General features: G+C 45.2%; 2 long non-coding RNA genes across 2 annotated transcripts; both read right to left on the reverse strand.

Annotated features, from left to right (window-relative positions):
- Nucleotides 1-223: 223 nt before the first annotated feature.
- LOC121195794 lies at nt 224-2,683 on the reverse strand. Its single transcript, XR_005895507.1, has 3 exons — nt 2,648-2,683; nt 427-560; nt 224-253 (listed from the first exon to the last, which is right to left on the reverse strand). It is a non-coding gene; the product is annotated as an uncharacterized LOC121195794 (long non-coding RNA).
- A 1,512-nt stretch (nt 2,684-4,195) lies between these two features.
- On the reverse strand, nt 4,196-4,694 carry LOC121195805. Its single transcript, XR_005895508.1, has 3 exons — nt 4,659-4,694; nt 4,399-4,532; nt 4,196-4,225 (listed from the first exon to the last, which is right to left on the reverse strand). It is a non-coding gene; the product is annotated as an uncharacterized LOC121195805 (long non-coding RNA).
- Nucleotides 4,695-8,033: the final 3,339 nt, after the last annotated feature.

The raw sequence follows: 8,033 nt of genomic DNA on the forward strand, positions 1-8,033 counted from the left end.
TTTGTGTCATCTGTTTACCTCCGTTTTTCCCTTTAATTCATAATAGAATCAGAGGTGAACCGTAGTTCTGACAGTCTGAAATGTGTCAGGCAGATAATCAATGACTGCAGTACAACAAAGGAGATAATAAAACAATCATTTAGTAATATGATTTGTGAAATAATGAGCTTAAATCATTGCATGTGAATCCGATTTTCAGAACTTACCCATGAATTGGTGTTGTCGCCACTTGATCGAATCACTGAGATCCTTTCTGTTTAGGTAAAACGAATAAGTGGAGCATGAATCACAGTCATATATTGGCTAATAAATGGCCAGTAGCATGATAAGGGATTCAACGCCGTAACTCCGCTTCTGGTCCAGCTGAAGCCGTTTGAGTGATGAGGCAGCAGGCGGAGCAGGTGATACTGATTGCGTTAGCCTGACCTGTGCACGAGCAGCACGCCGCTTCTGATCGGTGAGCTCGGCAGGTATGTGTCAAATAGTGGACCCAGCAGATCATGGCTCAGTCAGGAGCCCTGCAAAAACCCCGCAGCTTCGGCAATCAGGTGATCGTGGAACTTCACGTGGAAGGTCACATAAAATTGAAAGAAAACAAAGGAGATAATAAAACAATCATTTAGTGATATGATTTGTGAAATAATGAGCTTAAATTATTGCATGTGAATCCGATTTTCAGTACTTACCTTTGAATTGGTCTTGATAGAATCACTGAGATCCTTTCTGTTGAGGAAAAACGAATAAGTGGAGCATGAATCACAGTCATATGTTGGCTAATAAATGGCCAGTAGCATGATAATTTCAAATTTGTTGTCATTGTTTCAAACATAGAGCAGCGACACATTATATAAGGGTTTGTCTTTTTTTCGGGGGGGTAAATGTTTCCTTATCTTTGCCCTCCTGCAGAGCCAGCGGCAGCGTTTTCCAGCGCTGACAGAAAGAGTGCGATGACAGGTTAAGAATGACTAATGATGATTGTAGTTATGATGGTTTTGGGGAAAGAGTATGGAGTGAATATCCGCTGGAAGTGTGCTCTTGAGTGAAATATGTGGGTGGCTCTTAAAAGAGCTTTTAGACGAGTTTGAAATGATTTGATGGACTTTTTGTGTGTTTTGTTGGCAGCGAGCTTGTTAGTTTTGACCGCTTTCTTGGTCGCCTTCTTCGGGCTGTTTGGAGGTTTCTTAGCTTTCTTGGCTGTTGTCTTGACTGCTTGGGGCTTCTTGGTGGCTGCTGGCTTCCTGGCTTCCTGACTTCCTGACAGCGGCGGCAGCGGTCTGCTCCAGATTTGTTGCTCTCCTTTGCGGCCTTCTTCTACGGTGCTTTCGCCGGTGCGGCTGGGGCGGCTGTGGCGGCGGATGCAGCTGGAGCGGCGGGTGCAGCTGTGGCGGTGGGCGCAGCTGGGGCGACCTCTGCCGTCTTGTTGTCCAACAGCTCCTGTCAACGACTCGGATCAGAGTGATACACAGTTCCCTGCTAAGACATTAATTTATACCCACCGTGAGAACCGCGGAGACTCAACCCAGCCCGCCGCGCTCTGCTGCTGCAGGAATACAGGAGCCACTTGTGTTTTCTCTGTAGCATTAAATCTGTAAAATACACGTTTGCTGGAAGTAGTAAAGCGTAAAATCGAATCGAAGTGATAGCGTAGGAGTTTCTCTTCATGTGGAATCCATGTAAAGCTTAAGATTTTTCTCCATTTTGTTTTAAAGCGTTTAAAGCTCTCCCATCTGCCGCCGCTCGGTGTCTTTTCTCCGGGTTTTCTCTGCTAAATGTTTTAAAATCCAGCAGAAGCCCAATTAAACGACTTTGACAGCGAGACGACAGGTTTGTTCAGAGATACGGTGCAAAAACATTCAACTCTTGACTGTATTTTTTCGTTAAACAGCAATTTTTTCGGCATCTACAAACACACGCATGTTGGTGGAGGCCACCGGCTGAGCTACTTCCTGCGACAGTTTGTGTGTGTGTCATCTGTTTACCTCCGTTTTTCCCTTTAATTCATAATAGAATCAGACGTGAACCGTAGTTCTGACAGTCTGAAATGTGTCAGGCAGATAATCAATGACTGCAGTACAACAAAGGAGATAATAAAACAATCATTTAGTAATATGATTTGTGAAATAATGAGCTTAAATCATTGCATGTGAATCCGATTTTCAGAACTTACCCATGAATTGGTGTTGTCGCCACTTGATCGAATCACTGAGATCCTTTCTGTTTAGGTAAAACGAATAAGCTGAGCATGAATCACAGTCATATGTTGGCTAATAAATGGCCAGTAGCATGATAAGGGATTCAACGCCGTAACTCCGCTTCTGGTCCAGCTGAAGCCGTTTGAGTGATGAGGCAGCAGGCGGAGCAGGTGATACTGATTGCGTTAGCCTGACCTGTGCACGAGCAGCACGCCGCTTCTGATCGGTGAGCTCGGCAGGTATGTGTCAAATAGTGGACACAACAGATCCTGGCTCAGTCAGGAGCCCTGCAAAAACCCCGCAGCTTCGGCAATCAGGTGATCGTGGAACTTCACGTGGAAGGTCACATAAAATTGAAAGAAAACAAAGGAGATAATAAAACAATCATTTAGTGATATGATTTGTGAAATAATGAGCTTAAATTATTGCATGTGAATCCGATTTTCAGTACTTACCTTTGAATTGGTCTTGATAGAATCACTGAGATCCTTTCTGTTGAGGAAAAACGAATAAGTGGAGCATGAATCACAGTCATATGTTGGCTAATAAATGGCCAGTAGCATGATAATTTCAAATTTGTTGTCATTGTTTCAAACATACAGCAGCGACACATTATATAAGGGTTTGTCTTTTTTTCGGGGGGGTAAATGTTTCCTTATCTTTGCCCTCCTGCAGAGCCAGCGGCAGCGTTTTCCAGCGCTGACAGAATGAGTGCGATGACAGGTTAAGAATGACTAATGATGATTGTAGTTATGATGGTTTTGGGGAAAGAGTATGGAGTGAATATCCGCTGGAAGTGTGCTCTTGAGTGAAACATGTGGGTGGCTCTTAAAAGAGCTTTTAGACGAGTTTGAAATGATTTGATGGACTTTTTGTGTGTTTTGTTGGCAGCGAGCTTGTTAGTTTTGGCCGCTTTCTTGGTCGCCTTCTTCGGGCTGTTTGGAGGTTTCTTAGCTTTCTTGGCTGTTGTCTTGACTGCTTGGGGCTTCTTGGTGGCTGCTGGCTTCCTGGCTTCCTGGCTTCCTGACAGCGGCGGCAGCGGTCTGGTCCAGATTTGTTGCTCTCCTTTGCGGCCTTCTTCTACGGTGCTTTCGCCGGTGCGGCTGGGGCGGCTGTGGCGGCGGATGCAGCTGGAGCGGCGGGTGCAGCTGTGGCGGTGGGCGCAGCTGGGGCGACCTCTGCCGTCTTGTTGTCCAACAGCTCCTGTCAACGACTCGGATTAGAATGATACACAGTTCCCTGCTAAGACATTAATTTATACCCACCGTGAGACCCTTGGAGACTCAACCCAGCCCGCCGCGCTCTGCTGCTGCAGGAATACAGGAGCCACTTGTGTTTTCTCTGTAGCATTAAATCTGTAAAATACACGTTTGGTGGAAGTAGTAAAGCGTAAAATCGAATCGAAGTGATAGCGTAGGAGTTTCTCTTCATGTGGAATCCATGTAAAGCTTAAGATTTTTCTCCATTTTGTTTTAAAGCGTTAAAAGCTCTCCCATCTGCCGCCGCTCGGTGTCTTTTCTCCGTGATTTCTCTGCTAAATGTTTTAAAATCCAGCAGAAGCCCAATTAAACGACTTTGACAGCGAGACGACAGGTTTGTTCAGAGATACGGTGCAAAAACATTCAACTCTTGACTGTATTTTTTCGTTAAACAGCAGTTTTTTCGGCATCTACAAACACACGCATGTTGGTGGAGGCCACCGGCTGAGCTACTTCCTGCGACAGTTTGTGTGTGTGTGTGTGTGTGTGTGTGTGTGTGTGTGTGTGTGTGTGTGCGTGTGTTTGTGTCATCTGTTTACCTCCGTTTTTCCCTTTAATTCATAATAGAATCAGAGGTGAACCGTAGTTCTGACAGTCTGAAATGTGTCAGGCAGATAATCAATGACTGCAGTACAACAAAGGAGATAATAAAACAATCATTTAGTAATATGATTTGTGAAATAATGAGCTTAAATCATTGCATGTGAATCCGATTTTCAGAACTTACCCATGAATTGGTGTTGTCGCCACTTGATCGAATCACTGAGATCCTTTCTGTTTAGGTAAAACGAATAAGTGGAGCATGAATCACAGTCATATATTGGCTAATAAATGGCCAGTAGCATGATAAGGGATTCAACGCCGTAACTCCGCTTCTGGTCCAGCTGAAGCCGTTTGAGTGATGAGGCAGCAGGCGGAGCAGGTGATACTGATTGCGTTAGCCTGACCTGTGCACGAGCAGCACGCCGCTTCTGATCGGTGAGCTCGGCAGGTATGTGTCAAATAGTGGACCCAGCAGATCATGGCTCAGTCAGGAGCCCTGCAAAAACCCCGCAGCTTCGGCAATCAGGTGATCGTGGAACTTCACGTGGAAGGTCACATAAAATTGAAAGAAAACAAAGGAGATAATAAAACAATCATTTAGTGATATGATTTGTGAAATAATGAGCTTAAATTATTGCATGTGAATCCGATTTTCAGTACTTACCTTTGAATTGGTCTTGATAGAATCACTGAGATCCTTTCTGTTGAGGAAAAACGAATAAGTGGAGCATGAATCACAGTCATATGTTGGCTAATAAATGGCCAGTAGCATGATAATTTCAAATTTGTTGTCATTGTTTCAAACATAGAGCAGCGACACATTATATAAGGGTTTGTCTTTTTTTCGGGGGGGTAAATGTTTCCTTATCTTTGCCCTCCTGCAGAGCCAGCGGCAGCGTTTTCCAGCGCTGACAGAATGAGTGCGATGACAGGTTAAGAATGACTAATGATGATTGTAGTTATGATGGTTTTGGGGAAAGAGTATGGAGTGAATATCCGCTGGAAGTGTGCTCTTGAGTGAAACATGTGGGTGGCTCTTAAAAGAGCTTTTAGACGAGTTTGAAATGATTTGATGGACTTTTTGTGTGTTTTGTTGGCAGCGAGCTTGTTAGTTTTGGCCGCTTTCTTGGTCGCCTTCTTCGGGCTGTTTGGAGGTTTCTTAGCTTTCTTGGCTGTTGTCTTGACTGCTTGGGGCTTCTTGGTGGCTGCTGGCTTCCTGGCTTCCTGACAGCGGCGGCAGCGGTCTGGTCCAGATTTGTTGCTCTCCTTTGCGGCCTTCTTCTACGGTGCTTTCGCCGGTGCGGCTGGGGCGGCTGTGGCGGCGGATGCAGCTGGAGCGGCGGGTGCAGCTGTGGCGGTGGGCGCAGCTGGGGCGACCTCTGCCGTCTTGTTGTCCAACAGCTCCTGTCAACGACTCGGATTAGAATGATACACAGTTCCCTGCTAAGACATTAATTTATACCCACCGTGAGACCCTTGGAGACTCAACCCAGCCCGCCGCGCTCTGCTGCTGCAGGAATACAGGAGCCACTTGTGTTTTCTCTGTAGCATTAAATCTGTAAAATACACGTTTGGTGGAAGTAGTAAAGCGTAAAATCGAATCGAAGTGATAGCGTAGGAGTTTCTCTTCATGTGGAATCCATGTAAAGCTTAAGATTTTTCTCCATTTTGTTTTAAAGCGTTAAAAGCTCTCCCATCTGCCGCCGCTCGGTGTCTTTTCTCCGTGATTTCTCTGCTAAATGTTTTAAAATCCAGCAGAAGCCCAATTAAACGACTTTGACAGCGAGACGACAGGTTTGTTCAGAGATACGGTGCAAAAACATTCAACTCTTGACTGTATTTTTTCGTTAAACAGCAGTTTTTTCGGCATCTACAAACACACGCATGTTGGTGGAGGCCACCGGCTGAGCTACTTCCTGCGACAGTTTGTGTGTGTGTGTGTGTGTGTGTGTGTGTGTGCGTGTGTTTGTGTCATCTGTTTACCTCCGTTTTTCCCTTTAATTCATAATAGAATCAGAGGTGAACCGTAGTTCTGACAGTCTGAAATGTGTCAGGCAGATAATCAATGACTGCAGTACAACAAAGGAGATAATAAAACAATCATTTAGTAATATGATTTGTGAAATAATGAGCTTAAATCATTGCATGTGAATCCGATTTTCAGAACTTACCCATGAATTGGTGTTGTCGCCACTTGATCGAATCACTGAGATCCTTTCTGTTTAGGTAAAACGAATAAGTGGAGCATGAATCACAGTCATATATTGGCTAATAAATGGCCAGTAGCATGATAAGGGATTCAACGCCGTAACTCCGCTTCTGGTCCAGCTGAAGCCGTTTGAGTGATGAGGCAGCAGGCGGAGCAGGTGATACTGATTGCGTTAGCCTGACCTGTGCACGAGCAGCACGCCGCTTCTGATCGGTGAGCTCGGCAGGTATGTGTCAAATAGTGGACCCAGCAGATCCTGGCTCAGTCAGGAGCCCTGCAAAAACCCCGCAGCTTCGGCAATCAGGTGATCGTGGAACTTCACGTGGAAGGTCACATAAAATTGAAAGAAAACAAAGGAGATAATAAAACAATCATTTAGTGATATGATTTGTGAAATAATGAGCTTAAATTATTGCATGTGAATCCGATTTTCAGTACTTACCTTTGAATTGGTCTTGATAGAATCACTGAGATCCTTTCTGTTGAGGAAAAACGAATAAGTGGAGCATGAATCACAGTCATATGTTGGCTAATAAATGGCCAGTAGCATGATAATTTCAAATTTGTTGTCATTGTTTCAAACATAGAGCAGCGACACATTATATAAGGGTTTGTCTTTTTTTCGGGGGGGTAAATGTTTCCTTATCTTTGCCCTCCTGCAGAGCCAGCGGCAGCGTTTTCCAGCGCTGACAGAAAGAGTGCGATGACAGGTTAAGAATGACTAATGATGATTGTAGTTATGATGGTTTTGGGGAAAGAGTATGGAGTGAATATCCGCTGGAAGTGTGCTCTTGAGTGAAATATGTGGGTGGCTCTTAAAAGAGCTTTTAGACGAGTTTGAAATGATTTGATGGACTTTTTGTGTGTTTTGTTGGCAGCGAGCTTGTTAGTTTTGACCGCTTTCTTGGTCGCCTTCTTCGGGCTGTTTGGAGGTTTCTTAGCTTTCTTGGCTGTTGTCTTGACTGCTTGGGGCTTCTTGGTGGCTGCTGGCTTCCTGGCTTCCTGACTTCCTGACAGCGGCGGCAGCGGTCTGCTCCAGATTTGTTGCTCTCCTTTGCGGCCTTCTTCTACGGTGCTTTCGCCGGTGCGGCTGGGGCGGCTGTGGCGGCGGATGCAGCTGGAGCGGCGGGTGCAGCTGTGGCGGTGGGCGCAGCTGGGGCGACCTCTGCCGTCTTGTTGTCCAACAGCTCCTGTCAACGACTCGGATCAGAGTGATACACAGTTCCCTGCTAAGACATTAATTTATACCCACCGTGAGACCCTTGGAGACTCAACCCAGCCCGCCGCGCTCTGCTGCTGCAGGAATACAGGAGCCACTTGTGTTTTCTCTGTAGCATTAAATCTGTAAAATACACGTTTGCTGGAAGTAGTAAAGCGTAAAATCGAATCGAAGTGATAGCGTAGGAGTTTCTCTTCATGTGGAATCCATGTAAAGCTTAAGATTTTTCTCCATTTTGTTTTAAAGCGTTAAAAGCTCTCCCATCTGCCGCCGCTCGGTGTCTTTTCTCCGGGTTTTCTCTGCTAAATGTTTTAAAATCCAGCAGAAGCCCAATTAAACGACTTTGACAGCGAGACGAAGGGTTTGTTCAGAGATACGGTGCAAAAACATTCAACTCTTGACTGTATTTTTTCGTTAAACAGCAGTTTTTTCGGCATCTACAAACACACGCATGTTGGTGGAGGCCACCGGCTGAGCTACTTCCTGCGACAGTTTGTGTGTGTGTCATCTGTTTACCTCCGTTTTTCCCTTTAATTCATAATAGAATCAGACGTGAACCGTAGTTCTGACAGTCTGAAATGTGTCAGGCAGATAATCAATGACTGCAGTAC

The sequence above is a fragment of the Toxotes jaculatrix genome, chromosome 16 (assembly GCF_017976425.1).
Source record: "Toxotes jaculatrix isolate fToxJac2 chromosome 16, fToxJac2.pri, whole genome shotgun sequence".
Taxonomy (NCBI): Eukaryota; Metazoa; Chordata; class Actinopteri; family Toxotidae; genus Toxotes; species Toxotes jaculatrix.